Below are 20,007 nucleotides of genomic sequence, written 5' to 3' on the forward strand. Positions count from 1 at the left end.
TGTTTAACAAATGAAAAAACAACAACAACTAATTGTTGATATGCTGACGCTTTCTGTTAGGAAACATTTATTTAATATCTATAGAAGGTGTCTCAGGTGTCAGCACTCTGTAATGTTTTCCTCCTACATTTGTCTTGAGGACAAAGAAAACATTGTGCTTTCCGGTTTCGCAGTAACACGACAAGCTGCGTTTTGTCTTATTAACTTTCAGAGAAAGAAATGAAAGGCTGGCGAGTGGATGATGGTTTATAACCGCTATAACGCAAGAGAGAACAGGAACTAATTTGTTTCATGGATGTTACAGAACATTAAATGTAACTATAAACTGATAAAAAGTACAGTGTCGTTTTTTATGTAAAAAAAAAAATAAAAAATAAAAAATAGTCGACAAATTGCTATAGTGTAAAGGAAAAAACACTTTCGAACACACTAATCAACTAACAGTAACTTGCACCATGCCATCGTTGATTATTTTCCTGTAACAGTACACCTGGCCATGTTTCTTCCTTATATACTGGGGATACAGACAGTGTTTTGCAAGGGAAAACACTCATTTCTGCAGGACAGTGGTGTGGGTCCACATGATCAGAGTTTGACTGCCCTGTTTTATCCAGACATCACAATGACAAAGTGTACCTCTTCAGCACCTTGATCTGCCCTAAATGCTTTATGGATGAAGAAACCGTACCTCCCCCACATGACACCTTCGATGAAGAGAATCTACCAACTCCATGAAGCACTATGTCTCGGCTCGGAATTATATTACTGGAAATGGAGAATGGGGGATGAGCTAGGATCACTTTTAACAGCATTTAGTAGCATCCTAAAGATTAACTTGTATATCAGTCTAGGGAGTATTAATGTATCTATTTATAGGGAACAGTGCGTGGAAGCCTGTAATGGAAGTGTACTAACGTGTGTATGTGTGTGTGTGTGCGCGCATGCATATTAGTGTGTGCATGGGTGTAGCACAGAAGAAATAAAGAGGAAATTAGGGGTGTCAAAAATGAGACCGAAAGAAATGACCAAAAAAAAAAAAAAAAAACCTGCTAAGCTGATGCAATGCACTCTGAAAAGTGTGCCTGTGTGTTGCCACCCGCTGTTTTTGACCTTCTCGATGCGTTTTCTTCTTTTCACGCGTACTGGCAATATAATGTGTTTCACATTAAAAGCACCGTGCTCTGCCAATCTAATGAAGCTTCAGCTCATATCAGTATAAGCATGAGTCACTTATAAATAGGTTCCTTTAGGCCATGTCATCCAGGTCTCACACACACATGGACAAACAGCTGCCTTATTCCGTTTCCACTTTAGACTTTATACATTAAACTTTACCTGGAATAAAAGCATTTACCTTCTGTGAGATAAAACAAGGATGTTTTAGCTGAGATCATGACTATTCCTAATCAGTTACCTTTTTGCTTCCTCCATCTCTCTCGCCTTCTCTTTTCCTAAGCAGGAAGCTGCTATATTTACAACCACATTATATTACACAACACTGTGGCAACAATCTGTTAATGAATCAGGCTCAGTGTGAGACACACACACACACACACACACACACACACACACCTAGAATATATACACACATGAAGATGCACACCTTTCACACCAACATGGCTCAGTGAAACATTTAAGGCTGCACCATTAACTGAAAGCACACAGAAGTATTTTGCTATTTCTCCTATGAATAAGTCTCTCACACACACACACACACACACACACACACACACACCTTTCGTCCCGTCTGTGTTGAGCAGAATGTGAACTTTGTACTGTTACTGTGTAGACAGGTTACTTGTGTGAGGCGCTTCTGCTCCAGCGGTTTAAGACAATGAATAAGTCAGGCTTAACCTACTGCTGATCACTAAATTTGATCCACACTCATGCATGAAAAAATCATATATCATTTTATGCTGAAAACAGAAGTCTCTATAACTTCCTATTGTCTCGCTCACTGTATTAACCCTTTCATGCATAGTGTCCACACTTAGTCAGTTAGTTTAAGGCTGCTTTTAGGAAAATATAAGATATAAGCACCTCCAAATCTCTTGAGCATTAGGCTACTGTAATTTAATACAAATCATTACCCTGATTTCCATTGCTCTCTAGACTATTTGGCATTGCCAATGCAGCATGTCTCTGGCATATCTTTGCAAACTTTATACATATATTCTACACTAAATATTTGTACATGAATGATTTTTTCAAAGTATTATTATTATGATCATCATCATAATCATCATCATCGAATTGTTTTTACCTCCACCATTTACAATAGTCCTAACCTGCACAAAGTGTATACATCAAGAATATTGCTATATTTAACAACCATTTTAAAATATTTTTATTCTGCAACAAAGGATTAATAACTGAATCAGACATACAGCTATTGCTGAAAGCTACAAAGTGCAAGACAGAAGGTACCTCTGATTCCATCACCCAATTATTACCTTTCAGTTCACTGCATTTAATTATAGCAAAGCTGTGCTGTCTTCCTCAAGTCTTAATCACACAAGTCAATATTTATAATTTAAAAAAAAAGACAGATTCGGTGAATTGCCAGGACACACAGATTTGGCATGGCAGTGATGGACACACAGATTTGGCATGGCAGTGATGCACCAACTTGCAATTAAAGTTAGCAAACAAATCAAATAATTACAGTGTGGAAAAGAAAGGCAGAAATAAAAACACCCTCTAACAAACAAGTTTTTTTTTTTTTTAAATGGTCATGTTCTATTGTTAAGCAAGGACCAGCTGCGTTCTGTGTAGCACACGTCTTTAACAGTGAATCACAAAATAAGCAGTACACACACACAAAAAACCCAAAAAAAAACAAACAAAAAAAACCCACCGCAAGCAGAAACTTACTGATTAATAAGAAGAGAACGTCAGTGAAGAGGCATGAGTAATCCACAACCTTGGGAAAAAAAACCCCCCAAACAAACACACAGACACATACACACTTATCAACATGATCATCTCATCTGGGTTATTCATTTTCTTCCACTCTGACAGAGCAAAAAGAACAAAACATACTGAAATGAACCATATCAGAGTAAGAGAGAGCTATTATTATAAATTAGAGTATCAAGATGAAAGTTAAGACAATAGGCTTGGTACTGCAGTACTGAGTACAAATATACAGTAACAAAAAAGGTACAAAATCAAGTTACAGAGAAACTATTTTAAAAACAATAGATGTTCTGGTAATACATTCAGCATGTCATTCATAGGAACCATTTCATTGTTAAGAGAGGGGAAACTTATGATTCTCTCACTTAGGATTTAAAAAAGAGAGCACAATGCAATACTATTTGATCGGTGCCAAGCTTTTCTGGACACAGATCAAACCTGTTCCAAGATTAAAGCACATCTTCAGTGGTGAATACCCACTAAGAGAATTAATTTGTTTCTTTCTCAGCTTTCTCCAAGTCTAGATGAGGCAGTAGGTTATCAGCACGACTGCCAGCTTGTCCTCCCCCTTCTGACACATTGTGGTGAGCCAGCAGGTTTGCCTTATTTTCATTAAACACAGATCCATCTGGGTGTGCTTCCGCACTGCTGGGGTGTATTTATACCCTCCCATGAGCACTATTACACCTTATTTACACACACAGGCGCTACCTATAGTAGCTGTAGGTTTCACTAGCTACATGTATGTGCTATTTGAGGCTACACTAACAATAATGCCTTAATTGTGACACTGCTTTTCTTTAGATCAACCTGCCAATTAGAAATCTCACTAGACTATGATAAAAAAAGAAAAAGAAAGAAAAAAAACCCCACAAACCTAATATTTTATCAATTGCAAATTTATAATCAAATTCATAAATCTGCAATCATGCTTCTAACCGACATTACAGTGATTAATCGTAATCTATTTACTTTCATTCGACATTTACAAATTACTGGTTATGATACCAAAGCACATAATTACAGCTGCAGGGCTTTAACTGAAACATCTCACTATCTGAATGCTTTGTGGCCCATAATCTCAATCTTTTTTTTCTTTTTTTTAAATGGGTTTTCTTTTTGAAATTCAGAAATATGTTGTTCTCATGTCTCAATCCCTAATTACTGCAGGCAGCACATTAGGTCAAGATGCTCATTCTCTCTCTCTCTCTCACACACACTCACAAAACAACAATATTATTTGTTAAAAGGCTCGTTTGCTCTAGCAAGTGATAGCTGCAGACCCCAGGAAGCATTTAAAGCCTAATGTATCGCTTCCAAAAAGTCAGTGATGCTAACACTTGCTGCAGCCTGCTTTATTTAGGTCTAAATATGTACCTTGTGTTGGAGAGCCACGCAAGCCTGGAAGCGCTCAGGAGATTTCCATCAAAGCACAACGACCAGCAGCAGCACATCAATACCAGCCTCAATAAAGAACAGAGGAAACATCTCCCATTAAAATGTTTTTCTACACGACAGCCCTTTCCTGCCACTTCACCACGGCCAGTCTACAGAGAGTGAGATTGAAATAATGCAGGAGTCTTATTTCTGTTCTGTTCAGTTTTGGTGCCGTGGGGGAGCACAGAAGGTCACCACCATGCCTCTGACTAAACGGTTTTTGAAGCATCACACAGGCAAAGATGGCTAATGTTACAGCCATAGGACTCTATGGATCACTTAAGGCAAAGGATTTCAACCCGGAACCTGGAGTATTTACATTTTAGTGTTTGTCCTCATTTAACACACCTAATCAGATAATTAACAGTGGCTGTGTTCGAGCAGGAAAAACACTAAAATGTACTCTAGGGGTACTCCAGGAGCAGGGTTAGGAAACTGTGATTTAAAGGAAATGAATTACAACCACCAAAATCACATCTGTCTGTCTGTGTGCCTGTTAGAATATTTTACATCCATTCGAATTTATTAAGCAGATTTGATACAGTTTATTCACCATGGTATCTCTTGCTTGGAAAACAGTATGTTAAAAATGCCTTCGTAAACATCCAGCATAATCAGCATGACTATTTCAGTTCACTGATGGATGGCATAGAGGATACACAGCACAACACTGACTCTCCAGTCAGTCATTAAAATCCTAAAAACTTTATTAATACATTACTGATAAACTGACACCTGAGTGTATAATGTGCATACTACATTCTACATAAGGAAGTTCTGCTCATTGCCACACACTCATTCCAGGAGAGACTTTCTTCAAACCCTCCCTCGGTTGTTTCATGTTGGTTTGGGGGGGTGGGGGGGTGGATCGCTTGTCTGCAACAGCAGCTGCAGACACAGCTAAAATGGAGACGCTCTGTGGCAGCAGTGACCAAATTCTAAATGCAAAGAGATCAATAAATAAGACAGGCCCTGCGTGCAGAAGTGCAGGCTGTGTGTGTTTGTGTGTGTGTGTGTGTGTGTGTGTGTGTGTGTGAGAGAGAGAGAGAGATAACTAGTGAGATTCTGGGCTTCAAGTGAAAGCAGCTGTCCCTTGGCTATGAATATGCAAGACCGTACTCAACACACTGCTCTTTCTCCCTCTCCCCAGTCAGCTCTTGTGAGTACAACACACACTCTTCCGCTCCAGGGTGCTAATGGAGGGTAGCAGGCGGGCAAACAGCCCAAACTACTGGCATTTCAAACATCACTCCCATTTACACAGTAGGAGGTCTTCATCAGAGCAGCAACTCCGCTTCAGCTCCCAAAACATCACAGCCAATCAAAAGGATAGGTGGCAGACAGACAGGTAGATAGAGGAGAATGATGAGACATGGAAAGACAACAATAGAGAGAATAATCACCCCATTACATTTCTAATAAACCACCTCTCTATAAAACTTCCCCTGCTAAATCAATCAGAAAGCGTCACCTACATCTGACCTAGAAATGAACATGTGCCAAATCTCTACTGTTTACAAACATCAATCTAAAATAATAAATAAATAAATAAAGTCAACAGTTAATTATTTACTTCTGGACTTTGCCTACCTTTGAGACACCCTAAACCTCAGTGCTGAAAAATGACAGCTCTGATTAATGAGAACATGCTTCCATAATTACGGATAGGCTCACCTTTTCATAACCCACCCCCATGGTGGAAGAAATGAGCAAAGAAAAATAAACAACATGACACCACCCTCTCTCCAGATTCACTTTATGATCCCAGGTCTCAAGATGGCTATGACTCATTCATCAAAGCTCAGGACATCTATATAAAAACAATCATGTTTCCTTTTAAAAGACCACTTAAATGCTCACAGGTAATGGACCCTGCATCCAAATGAACTGTTCTCTCATTGCTAGTACTTGCCATTCATTACAAGGCAAACTTTGAGTGTGGTCTTGGTAACAAACATTGAGTAACAAACTGAAAGCATTCCAAACCCAGTTATGGCTGACCTGAACAGGATGGACAGCACACTCTGCATTTTCTTACTGTTGACAAGCCCTGACTTGAATGTGGAACAACTTATATTCCTCATTTAATGAGGAATCGACTCATGAAAGCGGTTCTCCATGTGTGGCGTTCTAAGGTCGCAGTGACCATGGGACTGCACCTTGCTCGAATGCCATGGTGCTATTTTTCATAATTTTAAATACCCGAGCACAGTCCTTGAATCTGCAGTAGACCATTACCGTTTCCTTATTCCAAAAGCACTCTCAATAAAGACATTGTTGAATAAATATGAGGTAATGTGATGACCTTTCAAGCAGTGCATCTTTTTGATTCATCTGCATTTAACATCCATCTGCACCACTGGCCTGACAGGCTCTTTAGGTTGTGGAAATAATAAACTAGATTCCAAAGTGAATCTTTATCATGGTTTATAAACAAATACCCAATTACATTTACTTAGCACTGTTGGATTCTTGATTCTGTCTGGTCATCAGAAAGTGATTCATTTTCTATAACAGCAGCCCTGACAGTAATTCCAGCTGTTATTTTAATCGTAAGTATATATTTATGTGCTTGTTTGAATAGGTTATCTTTTCTATAGTAACAACTAATTCACTGGGACTTGCAGATGCTCCACATAAGCCAAGGCTGTTAACAAGTGTTGTGATTTAATAAAGATATACATATTGTTGATTTGGTGAAGGTTTCTGTGAGGAGATGTTTATTTAGCATTTAGAGGAGTCTCCAATAACTGTTAGTACATGTTCTGTCTCGGCACTTTTTCAGTAACATGACAAGCTGTGTTTTGTTTATCTTATTAATTTCAGGAGACTGTGAAGGAACAACAGTTTATAGCAGTTATAATGCAAGTGTTAACAGGAACTAACTTGTCTCACAGCTGTTCAACAACATTAAATGAAACGGAAATACAAGCGTTGCTAAATTCCTGTGGTATAAAAGGAGTGCAACACTTCAGGATGTGCTGTAAATGGAAAATTCACTTTGGGATAATACCGGCTCTCCGCTTTGCATTACGCCACCCTGACATTGATTCTTTTTCACATAACCGCATGGCCCATCACGTTTAACTTTAGTTATGGAACTGGGAAGACTACGGACTACTAAAGATGAAGATGTGTTTTCAATGTTACTCTAAGAGTAGTGGTAAAAAAAGGTGGCACACAGTGTGAAAGGAAATTTAAGATGTATCCTACAGAACAAATCCATGCAAGGTCAACCCAAATGTGACCTTTCAATAGGTTAATAGGCACATATTGTGTTGGATGTTGATATCGAAACCTGGAAAACGACTGCACAGTTTCCTTGGGAAACATCTTAACCACAAAAACAAGCCCCAACAGCTCTACTCTTCTCTCCTTCGCACTCTTCATCTGAGGTACTACAACAAGTATATCAAGACCTTCTTTTGTGTTCAGCTGCTGTACCACAAAAAGCAACAATGGCCATTTGTTTGCACTACAAACCGAGAGAGTGAGTGTGGGTGCGTGTGTCTAAGTGAGGGAGCAAGCCTCTGAATAAGGGGGGGGAAGGCAGGGGGAGGTTGCAATTCATTTCCACTAATGGTTTCCAAGCATCTCCACAGAATCAAGCAGCTGTCAAGTGAATGCATCAGAGTGGCGAGCTGCATTTCCCAGAAGAGGCGAGCAACACATCAGAACGCTCAGCAGAACAGATGCTTCATTCCTTATATTAGCCTCTCCATACAAAACAAACAGCGAACAATAGGGCTGTGGATGCTGCCACGAAGCACATAACTCAGCCAAGAAAGATTCCGTTTTAAATAAAACAGGACTACATTTATGTACCACTGTAGTTTATAGAGTTAAGCTGCATCAGTAGAGTGGCATTTTCTGTGTAACACGAGTTGTGCAATTTGCTGAGGAGCACAAAGCCTCTGAGCCATTTTCACCGATGAGAAATACCCTCTTCACCAGAGAAAGACCTGAGGCATTTACAACTCCAGCCTCTGTCACACGCAAGAATGCCTGTTAGTGCAAGCTGAAAAGACTGAGAAATTAATCCTGTTTCAAGGCTCAGTCTCCACATTTCACAATGTCGCCTTTAAAAGTACGAGGACATAAAACCCTCTATTTTCCAACTCAATACTTCAGCGAGTGATACATTCAAATATATTTAATATGTAATTACTTAGTGACAGATCTATTTACCCATGTGATGCCTGTTGAGATCTCTTTTGCAAAGGAACCAGGACCAAGAAGTCGCAAGTAGCAAGAGACAGAACAAGTACAAGGCTTGTTTAAACGTCTCTCCCCTCCTCCCAACCTTGTGGATGTCACCGTATCCATCTCCATTCGACCACGCCGTGCTCACAGCCTTGTTTTCCATGTAACACAGCCAACCATATATAACACACTTCTTACCTCAGACTTAAAATCATGTACTAAGATTAAAATGAGCAAGTAGAGTAAAGTTTGTAGTTTAGTTTTAAGGAGTTCGTAGAATAGGTACAACTTAGTACATCTACTGCTTAAGATCAGAATATAAATCCCCAAGAATAGGATTTCATAATGAAAATGTCAACACTTTCCGAGTCATGATAATTAGATTGAGGCATCAAGTTATGACTATAAAGTGTAACTTTTTTTGTTCCAGTTAAAAAAAAAAGAAAGAAAGATCTAAAACGTAAACTACGCCGTTTATGGTAATGATCAGTTTAAAAAATAGCAAAAGAACCATGAATAAAGCAATCTCAAATCAGCACACAATCCTTTAACATCTTTACAAGGTGCCATCACCTGACTTCTCTTCTGTAAAAGCTAGCAATGATTGAGTGTTACAAGCCCAGCAAGGTGAAATGCTCACGGTATTCATTCAAATGGGGGAGGAAAACTATCTGCAAAGGGGTGTACAATAAATGTTCAAAACAAAAACAAACAAACAAACAAACAAACAAACAAACCATTAATCCAGAAGTCATTTCATTAGTCCAATGCTGCTTCAAGAGCTGCATAAATAGCTCATTTTACTAGATAGATAGATAAACTCGGTAGAATTTATTAAGAATACATTGTTAAGTAAATATAAATACACAAATAGCACATAAATTGTGCTAAATGAATGTTGTTTCTAACCTCACAAACGCGATAAAATGTACTTGCTCGCCCTCTTGACTCTTCTCTCACTTCCAGAGTTGTTGACAAACAAAAAAAAAAAGAAAAAAAAGAAAAGAAAAATCCAGCAAGGAACTTCCAAAATAGATATTTTGTTTTTGTTCCCTACACGTACCTCTAAACACAACGACGTATTTCTTTCCCCAGTTGTTACCAAGCACATGAATGAAGCCTGGAGTTTAGACAAAAGAGGTCAGTCGCACTAGTGAGATTAGCCAGCCTTGTTAGCCTGCTCATTTCATTACAAATCAGGCGGTCTGTTACAAACAACTGAAATAAAACCACAGAAAAGACTTTCACAAGTTTCAAGAAAGGGTTGGCTGGTCTGCGGTCAGGTACCGGCTCTATCTTAAAGAAACTCACAACAATAAGTAATCGTATCTGTTAACACTTCAGGCTTTCTTTGATTGATTGATTGATTTATTTGTATTTTTATATATGGTGTGTGTGTGTGTGTTAGCATTAATACCCTGTGAGCTAATCAGGGAACGCGTTAAAGTAAACAATCTCACTAAACAACGGCAGCTGGAGCACTAGTTTATATACAGAGGGAAAGAAACACACCGCCTTACCAAAGCTTGGTAGTAGAGGTGGTATCTTAGTAAAAATAAATAAATAAATATATTTTAAAAAGATTATCTTAAAAAAATAAAATCTCACCTTTCTGATTTCACCTTCAGGTCTCGGATCTTGTCTTTAAACTGCAGCTTCCAGTGTCTTCATACAGATCTGTGGTTCTTCCTGATTTATAAAAAGCGACGCGCCAGTGAGCAGATGTCAGACCCGGAGAGTGGAGCGGTGCTGTTGTCTTACTGTGCGCGTGTGTGTGCGCGCGCGCAGATAAAAGAGAGACTCTTCACACTGTGCTCACTTCTGCTCCGCTTCGGCCAACGGCCGTGACGTCACGCTGTCGATCTGAACGCCTATATTTATTCAAGATACAACTCCCAAACTTCTAGCATAACAGGTTACACGCTGTATCCTCTCTCCTATCTGCAAAGTCATGGATTTTAGTAAATAGTGGTATTCATGAAGAGAGCGTGCATTGCTGAGCTACTCAGATGACCATTGTTCTCATAGAGATCATGCAAAAAAAAATAAATAAAAAGAGTAGACTGGCTAATTGTTCATAATTCAAAATAGAGCATTTAATTATCAGTATGCAGCCTTGCATTAACACGACCAGTTTGAGCTTTTTTTTTTTTTTTTTACCCCCCTTTTGTTTATTTTAAAACAACTGCCTTCTAAAAAAATTGTTCGCCCATGCATTCGTCAGGTTAGGAAGATCTTTATTGCCATTTTATCTAGGTAATATAATGCTACCCACTGCCTAGAATCAACATCAGATAATTTGAAAATAACCAAAATAAAGAAGTTATGCCATGACATTCTTGGGGAAGAGTAGAGGACTGATCTGAGGAGGAGTGCAGGACTAATCCGAGGAGGAGTGGAGGACTGATCTGAGGAGGAGTGGAGGACTGATCCGAGGAGGAGTGGAGGACTGATCTGAGGAGGAGAGGAGGAGTTCAGGACTGATCCGAGGAGGAGTTCAGGACTGATCCAAGGAGGAGTTCAGGACTGATCCGAGGAGGAGTGCAGGACTGATCCGAGGAGGAGTGCAGGACTGAACCGAGGAGGAGTGGAGCACTGATCTGAGGAGGAGTGCAGGACTGAACCGAGGAGGAGTGGAGCACTGATCCGAGGAGGAGTGCAGGACTGATCCGAGGAGGAGTGGAGCACTGATCCGAGGTGAAGTGGAGGACTGATCCGAGGAGGAGTGGAGCACTGATCCGAGGAGGAGTGGAGGACCTCTGGTAAAGTTGACAAATGTCAAGAAAAATGAGCAATCTGGCAGAGTTAAAACATAAAAGTCCTGAAGAAAGTGGAGATTAATATTACAGAGGATCCTAAAGCTACTCAGAGATTATGTTGCATTGGGGGCAGCTATAAAAGCAAATGAGTAAGTTATTAGAATTTTTTTTTATCACATTCAGAATAGATTAATAGAATTTAAAACATTTGAAATGACACTATTGTACCAAAACAGCATGCAATGCAAAGAATCAGATTAATTATCCATTATTATTATTAATATGATTATTATATTAATTATCCAGAGTCTTTTCATTTTGGAGTGATGACCACTTAATAATAAATAATAAATAATAAATAAACAGCACCTACGCTGAATCTCCCACTTTTCACCTACACATATACATCAAGAATTACATTGCACTTTATTAATTAATATTTTAAATCGTATGTTTTAAAGTGTTTGAGATTATATATATATTTTTTTTTTACATTATTAGAGCAACATACAATATTTGACCATTTGTGTTTTGTGTTGTCATAATGAAGGAACATAGGTGAAACATAACACAGTATATATCCTGTTGGTTTAAATTAAATTTCTTCACTTTTCCTAAGCACATACAAAATTTTGCACTCAACTGTATATGTAGCCTACTTTGTTTGACAAAATATTGTGCCCAGGGTAATGAACATATAATAGGTTACAGGCCTGCTGTATACAGGACTTCATATAGCACAAAAATATGCATAACTCCTCGAATGTGTTTTGGGAAACGTTGTGTAAAATTGTACATCTTGTTCACATAGCATATGTTTCTCATCTGTTTTGGATCTGAACTACTGATTAGAATGGTGACAGTTTAAATTTAAACACCTTCAATCTGCCACTGCAGGTTTTTCGAACAGTGCTCTTAACACTCTACTGTTCTGTAGCTGTACCACGACCCCAACTTCCTTCCAAACTGAAATATGTGGAGAAAAATATTTGTTATACTGTAAACATGTTTATACATACTATGACAAAAGGCTGTCTGTCAAGTTCAGTGTTCGAGAGAGTTTTTGTAATGCAAATGAAGACCAGAGACTTGGTGACCAGTTTTGAATCTGTGGGTTGGACAGGGCCAGGAGTGACAAGAGGTGAGTGAAGGGGCTGAGATTGATGAAGTAGTACAAAGAAAATACCAACATGTTGTCAACATTCCATACAATGCAAAGAAAATAATAGCGATAGTCCACGGTCCAAGGCATGTAAACTGCTTTATTTTTAACACCAAGGTGACAACATACGAAACGTAGAGGATGCATAGAATCCTCTAACTTAATGAGATATGTGAAGTGCTTATGGGAATTCCTTTAATAGCTGAATCAACACCACTGATTGGGAAGGATAATAATCCCTATGGCACAGATGTACAATGCTGCATCTTGATTAAAACCTACCCTAAGAACATAAAAAATGCGCATCATGCTACATTATATTTTTAAATGAAAAATGGCCAATTGTAAATTACTGATGGTTTCCTATCACATCAGAGTCAGTTCCATGCAGAGAATAGCTGCCCTTGGTAATTGCATAGTGGAAGTCATTTAGAGACAAAGTCAGACCCTCCTGAATTAAAGATGCATGAATATCCTTATTCAGCTTTTGGAATTTAAAGCAGGTTTCTGTGGCTGCTTGCTGTCTCGCAACCTCATTGATTTTCCCCATCTTCCATCCTTGTGAGCGAGGGGGGTCAGTTTTTGCATTTCTTTTAGAGATGCAGGAAGAGACAACACCGTCTGGCTCGATGCCGTCCGAGAGAGAAATTATTTGACACGTTTGTCACCTTAGCTGTGAGCTGCTGGGATTTTAATTGTATTGGAGAATCTTGATTAGCGAAGGCATGGTGGGGGGAACGAGCTCAAAGCAATGTCATTAACACAGAAGGCTTGCATACCAGGCTCTTATGCATGCCGTGGAAATGTCAGGCCCGCTCAGTCCTTTGTAGCATAATAAGTGCAAGTACAATGACTGCAAAGCAAGTAGATTGTGGGGGAAGGGCAAATAGCCTATTTACTTCTTTTTTTTTAAAGCAGCTTTAAAAGAGTCTTGATTAAAAAGTATAATGAGACAGAAAGAAAGCATGAAGATGATTTCTCCCAGGACTGATGGAAAACAAATTAATGTGATGATTGATTTGCTTTTCATTTTTTTTTCTTTATTAGCCCACAGAGCATCCTGGAGTAATCAACTGCCAGGCTTGTGCTTTCTGCTATTGATTTTCATTCTAATACATTTACAGAACACAGATTTTAACCATCCTTCAACTTACCTAATAATTTCACTGAAAGCCTGAGCTCCAGCACCTGGAGAAAATAACAGAAAATATTTAATTGAAATGTCATTTCTGTCATTTTGCTAGGCAAAATCTGTGCTCAGCTTTTCTTTAAAATGTTACTTTAATTACTAATGAAAGATAGTAATTACACAATAAAGGCATTACTTCCTGTGGTCAATCTACACCAAATATAATTCATCATTACACTGATTGTTTCAATGGTTAGAATGTGATTATTTTAGATAATTGTTCTAATGACTGTAGTTGTGTTGTGAATACATTACTGCCATGTTTCACTATGTATTTCCCCTTAGATTGTGATAGCAAATATACTTAGTACAGGAACCAATGTATTCAAATATTCAAAAGCTGTGTCCCTTGATGATGGTTTTTGTATTTGTATTTATAAATAAGAAATGTCCTTAATTTCATCATTTCATATGCATATCAATATTTAATGGATGGTCTGAGAGTGGCGTGGTCATGATGCGACATCAGAGGAGTGCAGGGAGAGTTGCTGGAAGTGCGAGCGCACACACACACACACACACACACACACACACACACACATACACACACACACGGCCAAGCCAGCACCACTACTGAGCCTCTCACACAGCTGGACACAAAAGAGCCAGACACAAAAGAAAATTAAAGCAAACCGTAAAGGCCATAATAATTTAATGCTTTAATGTAATCCTTATGGTATGTTCATGAATTATTTTGGTTAAAAAGGGGATTCTATTGATAAATAAATATTTGTATTGTATTTTAAATAACATTGTTCATATAAAACATAGACTGATTAGAAAAATGTCTGCACTGAGTGAGAGCTAAGCAAATTTATAGACAGTGAAAATTGATCTGTCTATAGCTCAGGTATGGGTCAATATTCTACACTTCTAGCAAAAAAAGGATTCTTCAGGTGTTCACTGGATAATTCATTTTCAACATGTTCTTATCTTCCAAAAAATGGTTCAATTCGGAGCCCTTTATGAAACACCATTGTAGTGTTCTAACTTTTAACGTACAATATACACTATACAGAAAAAAGTTGGTGATTCTTACTTTCTGAGATGTTCATATACAGTATGTGACATTTCAACTTTTATACCATAGGACAGCAGAGTCTAGCAGTCTACAGTGCACCATAAGTTAATAATGACCTTTTCATCTTGAAGTGATGGCCACAAGCTATAATCATGCTATCATCACCATGTCTAATTAACATTCTTACATGATCTATATCTATATCACAGATATCAAGTCAAGAAGCTTAAGGAATAGATCTTGCACCTACTGCTCACCTACACATATAGATCCTCATGTTGTACTTTATAAATATACAGTATGTTTGTCTGTCTTATAAATATAGTCATGTTAAATATAGGCTAGGTGTGCAACAATTATTGGCACCACTATGAATTAAATGAGAAAAATATATTTGAAGTATATTCCCATTGATATTTTACATTTTTTTTAGTACACCTGAGTGACTAGGAACAGGAAATTGTTCAACCATGATTTCCTGTTTCACAGGGTTATAAAAATGAGGTAACACACAGGCCAAATTCCCTTAGTCAGTCATAATATTGGGTTAGACCAAGGAATACAGCTGTTATGTGCGGCAAAAGGTTGTTGAGCTTCACAAAATGGGAAGTGGCTATAAGAAAATAGCACAAGCATTGAAAATTTCCACCATCAGGGCAATAATTAAGAAGTTCCAGTCAACTGAAAATGTTATGAATCAACCTGGAATTGGACGTGTGTCTGTATTGTCTCAACGCACTGTGAAGAGGATGGTTCGAGAGGCCAAAAATCTCCAAGGATCACAGCTGGAGAATTGCAGAAGTTAGTTGTGTCTTGGGGTCAGAAAGTCTTCAAAACTACAATCCAAATTCACCTACATCAACACAAGTTGTTTGGAAGGGTTTCAAGAAAAAAAGCCTCTACTCTCATCCAAAAACAAACTCAGGCATCTTCAGTTTGCCAGACACTACTGGAACTTCAAATGGGATCAGGGTCTACGATCAGATAAAAGCAAAAATAGAGCTTTTTGGCAATAAACACCAGAGGTGGGTTCGGTCACCACAAAATCAAGGTCCTGCCTTGGACATCCCAGTCCCCTGACTTGAAACACATATAAAACCTGTGGGGTGAACTGAAGAGGAGAGCCCACCAGCATGGACCTAGAAATTTGAAGGATCTGGAGAGATTCTGTATGGAGGAATGATCTCAGATCCCTTGCCATGTATTCTCCAACCTCATCAGGCGTTATAGGAGAAGACTCAAAGCTGTTATCTTGGTAAAGGGAGGTAGCACATAATATTGACTAAAAGGTTGCCAATAATAGTTGTACACCTATATTTAACAAAGATGTTTTATTTTGGATAAACCTGTGTTGTGTTTGCAATTGTTTGATATCCATGAGAGCAGAAAATTTTTGTGATTTTTTTTAAACAAAAGTTCAAAAAGTTAAACAATAAATAAATTTTTCACAGCCTTCTTTGCTCATATTTACCAAGGGTTCCAATATCAGTGGAAGGCACTATATATCATGTTACCTACAACACCGTACAGAAAATGTTAGAACAGCAATACAGAAAGCCTGTTATATATATATATATATATATATATATATATATATATATATATATATATATATATATATATATATATATATATATCTCAAAACAAAAAAAAGAAAGATATTCCTTGGTGCAGATTAAATAAATAAATAAATAAATAAATAAATAAATAAATAAATAAAATTTCTGGTCAGATCACACTTTGCTAGCTGTGCTTCACCAAATAAACAAAGCTTCATCTTCAACTTAAAGCTGTGAAATGATGGAAGAGTCGTGTTGATGTGGGAAGACAAATGATTGCAGGCACACCATTTGCTTTATTATCCTTCTCCGATGGCCATCTTTAATTCCACATTGTTTTTGCTGTATTAATTGGGTCAGGGTTAGAGGCAGTCTGTGAGCAGAAAACAGGACAGAGATCCTGCATGAGAAACAGATAGCAGGAGGCTGGTTGCACATCTGTAAGAATGAGAAGGGGAGCAAGTAACAAAGACATAAATGTTGGTCTGCAGTGTAGTAAAACTTATATGCGCGTATGTCTTTGTTTTATAGACGTGCAATCATCACTACAGCACCTTTAACCATATTGAAATCTAAAACCTATTTAAATCCATGCAAGCAAAACTATATATAAAACAAAGAACATCAAATAGTCCCATTTGTGAAACAAATGTATGGTGTTGTGCAACAGCAGTTATAATAGCCTATCCTGTGATCATGTTTCCATGCCAGCTGTCATGAGATGGCATGCCATATTAATGCACACCACTGTCCATTTTAATTAGCAATTTCAGGTCAGCGCTAACGCCTTTAGGCAGTGGCGAAGAGCAAGGATGTGTGAATGAGATCCCTTTCGTGTTATTTGATAAAAAAAAATAGGCCATTACAAGCATAATCATAATGGTGACAAGCCTCATGTGATGTATGTTTCCCACAAACCATCCATCTTGAGGCGAACGGGCCACAGCAGGCGAGAGAGAGAGAGCAGACACAGGAGAGATAAGACAAAGCTGAAGGCTGTCAGAGAGAGAAAAAAGAAAAAAAAAGGAAAAAAAAAAAGCGCCATGCCATGCAGGCCAGGATAATTAGAATGAAAGCTGGGGCCATCATTCTCATGCATAGAAAGAGGATGTTTTTTTTTTTTCCTTCCTCCAGTTATACCAAGAAGTCCATTAATTATGTTAATCACCTCAACGCATGATAAGAAACATGCAATTTAAGAAAACCAATGTAAGAGCACAGTGCTTGGAAGACGGACAATTTGCTCATTTCTTAATCAGTGCATATTAGCTATTGTCTAGTTCGTTGTTTTTATTATGAAAGTAATGACATAAATGTGATATGTAAGGGTAAGGAAATTTAAATGTGCTATACTGCACTCTGGATTGTTTTTTAAAATGCTAGGTATACTGCATCTTTGCAAGACTTGCATTTAATCAAGCTGACAACAATAGAGCAGGGAGCCTACTACTGCATGATCATGCTTTTTCCAAGCAGCACTGCCAGTCTTTAACCCTGAGATTACTGTTTGCATGCTGGTTTGTAAAATTAAACTGACAGCATGTAAGAAGAGGGTAGTTGCATTTCTCCCATTGTTATTTCAGTGCAGGTTTGTTATGGGTCTCCTCCCCTGCGGTTTGCCCCCCCCCCCCCCCTTAGGCAGTAATTATATTCCTTTCAAATAAAATAGGCTTTTGTTGCATTTGCACATCTCTTCTCTGTTGTCTGGACCTAAGAGGTTGCAACGGTCCCCTGATCCCTGGGAAAGTGACAAGAAAGAAAGGGGGTAAAATGTCACAGAGAATTCTTGCTTTCTGAGACATCTGTGCAGGAGAAACAGGGAACGAGATAGAAAAAAAAGTGTGGGAGGTTGTAGGGGGTACGTTTCTTAACTTATAATAGCCATTTATCTTAGCTGTAGATAGACATTGTAGAATCATGAAGGCAAACCTCCGGAAGGCATGTGTGTGGTGTTCAGTGTTTGAGACACAGTTTGACCTTACAGCTATTTTGCTGATGATTCACTGTGTGCAGATAAGACTGCAAGTGACTGTTGGAAAACACACACACACACACTCCATGACTGGGTTGCTATTTCAAAGAGCATGATTATGAGAAATCGCAGGACACAATGTTCCATGACTCTTGTTACTCTAAACCCTGCCAGTCTCAGACAGATACTCACATATTAATCTAGAGAAGGAATGGTAGGAGTGTGTTAGTTCTCTTTAATCAGACATACTACAAAATGTCTACTGGGGCATAGCATACATTACTCATGCACTACTTGTATTCATCAGAGGAACTTATTTGTGCCATTTGTGCAAATGGAAAAAAGCACCATAACCGGAGTGGCGTGAATGCATGCATACCTCTGTAAGATCCAGTTTCAGCTGCATCCAAAGGCAGCTCAGATTGAGACAGGAAATATGTGTGTCATAACAACAGCATGCTCTGTGAACATGCTGACCTGTGCTTAGCCTAGTGGACTTTGGAGCAGTGATTATAATGACCAAAAGTGGCTGTTGTTCATTACATTCTGCACTCGAGGCTTCAAGTCTCACTCTCAACAGCCTCAAATTCATACACGTATGTTAACCCTGCAGAAAAATCCAGCTTAGTCTGACAGATAGCAGCTGCGAAAACACAGGCTGATGGTCAAACCAGTTTCGTCAGCTGATAAATGCTGATAGGTGGAAACAATTTCTGAATAACTGCTACTAATTCAGTGATATTCTGTAAGAAAATAATATTACAGTAAGGCAATTAGAAAATCTACTAATTTAGTCAAGTAAGAAAGCTAGAAAATGGTCTCGAACATCAGGTGTGTTTTGTTTCAGGCCAAGCTGGATTTTTCAGCAGGGAAGTCACCTACAATTAAGAATAACTTAAATGTCAGTTTTAATGTCTTCTGTTTTGTGTTCAAATGTGACTGTGATTGTAGACCTAAATGTTGTTCACGGCAGCCGCATGCTAAATGAACTGATTCACTTGTATCATATCATAGTATAATCCAATCATTTGTAATGCTAATATCTGCGCTGCACTAATCTATTATAAATTATTATAAAGGGTCAAATATACGCTTATCTTTGAACAGTTATCGCCTGACTCAGTAACCTACTTTTCACTGACAATGCCTGGGAAAACTGGGAAAGGTCAATGTATTTTACATAAGACATGGCGCGCTCTAGTGGTCATAATTTGACTGTACATTCTTAACAAACGAGTGGTTATTGCCAAATAATGTGATTCCTAAAATAAATGCTCACACCATGGCAGATTTGTCACAGACTTTGAGCAAATAACTCAAAATCTTATAATTTGTTAACATTTCTACAACAAAGCAATAGGCATTCTTGAACATGTGGTATATCCCTGCGGAACCCCCCCCAAATAGAAACCCTCATAAAATTTGTAATGGTTTTGATGGTTGTAAGTTTGCCTCTCACCTCTGGAGTTGGGGGTTCAATTTCCGCCTCTGTCCTGTGTGTGCGGAGTTTGCATGTTTTCCCCGTGCCTAGGGGCTTCCTCCCCCAGTCCAAAGACATGCATTGTAGGCTGATTGGCATTTCCAAATTGTCCATAGTGCCCTGCTATGAGTTAGCACCCTGTCCAGGGCATCCCCCGCCTTGTACCCCGAGTCCTCTGGGATAGGCTCAAGGCACCCCACAACGCTGTATAGGATAAGCGGTACGGAAAATGGATAGATGGATGGATATAATAGCCTCTGTGGGTCTCCACTGGTTATTTGTTGCCTTCTAAAGAAGGCATGTTAT

The 20,007-nt window shown here is 38.5% G+C and overlaps 1 protein-coding gene across 21 annotated transcripts in view; it reads right to left on the reverse strand.

Moving 5' to 3' along the window:
- The window catches only part of LOC108266638 (bromodomain adjacent to zinc finger domain protein 2B), a 67,238-nt gene extending 56,881 nt beyond the window's left edge, over window positions 1-10,357 (reverse strand). For 18 of the 21 annotated variants that reach the window (XM_047155952.2, XM_047155948.2, XM_053681058.1 and 15 more), the window contains exon 1: window positions 10,168-10,357. The gene's annotated coding sequence lies outside the window, so the exon portion shown is untranslated. Of the gene's footprint in view, window positions 1-2,874; window positions 2,966-4,296; window positions 4,384-9,622; window positions 9,808-10,167 lie in introns of those variants that run through there. The other 3 variants (XM_017470221.3, XM_017470222.3, XM_053681057.1) reach the window with 3 other exon arrangements.
- Window positions 10,358-20,007: the final 9,650 nt, after the last annotated feature.

Source organism: Ictalurus punctatus, chromosome 6 (assembly GCF_001660625.3).
Source record: "Ictalurus punctatus breed USDA103 chromosome 6, Coco_2.0, whole genome shotgun sequence".
Lineage (NCBI taxonomy): Eukaryota > Metazoa > Chordata > Actinopteri > Siluriformes > Ictaluridae > Ictalurus > Ictalurus punctatus.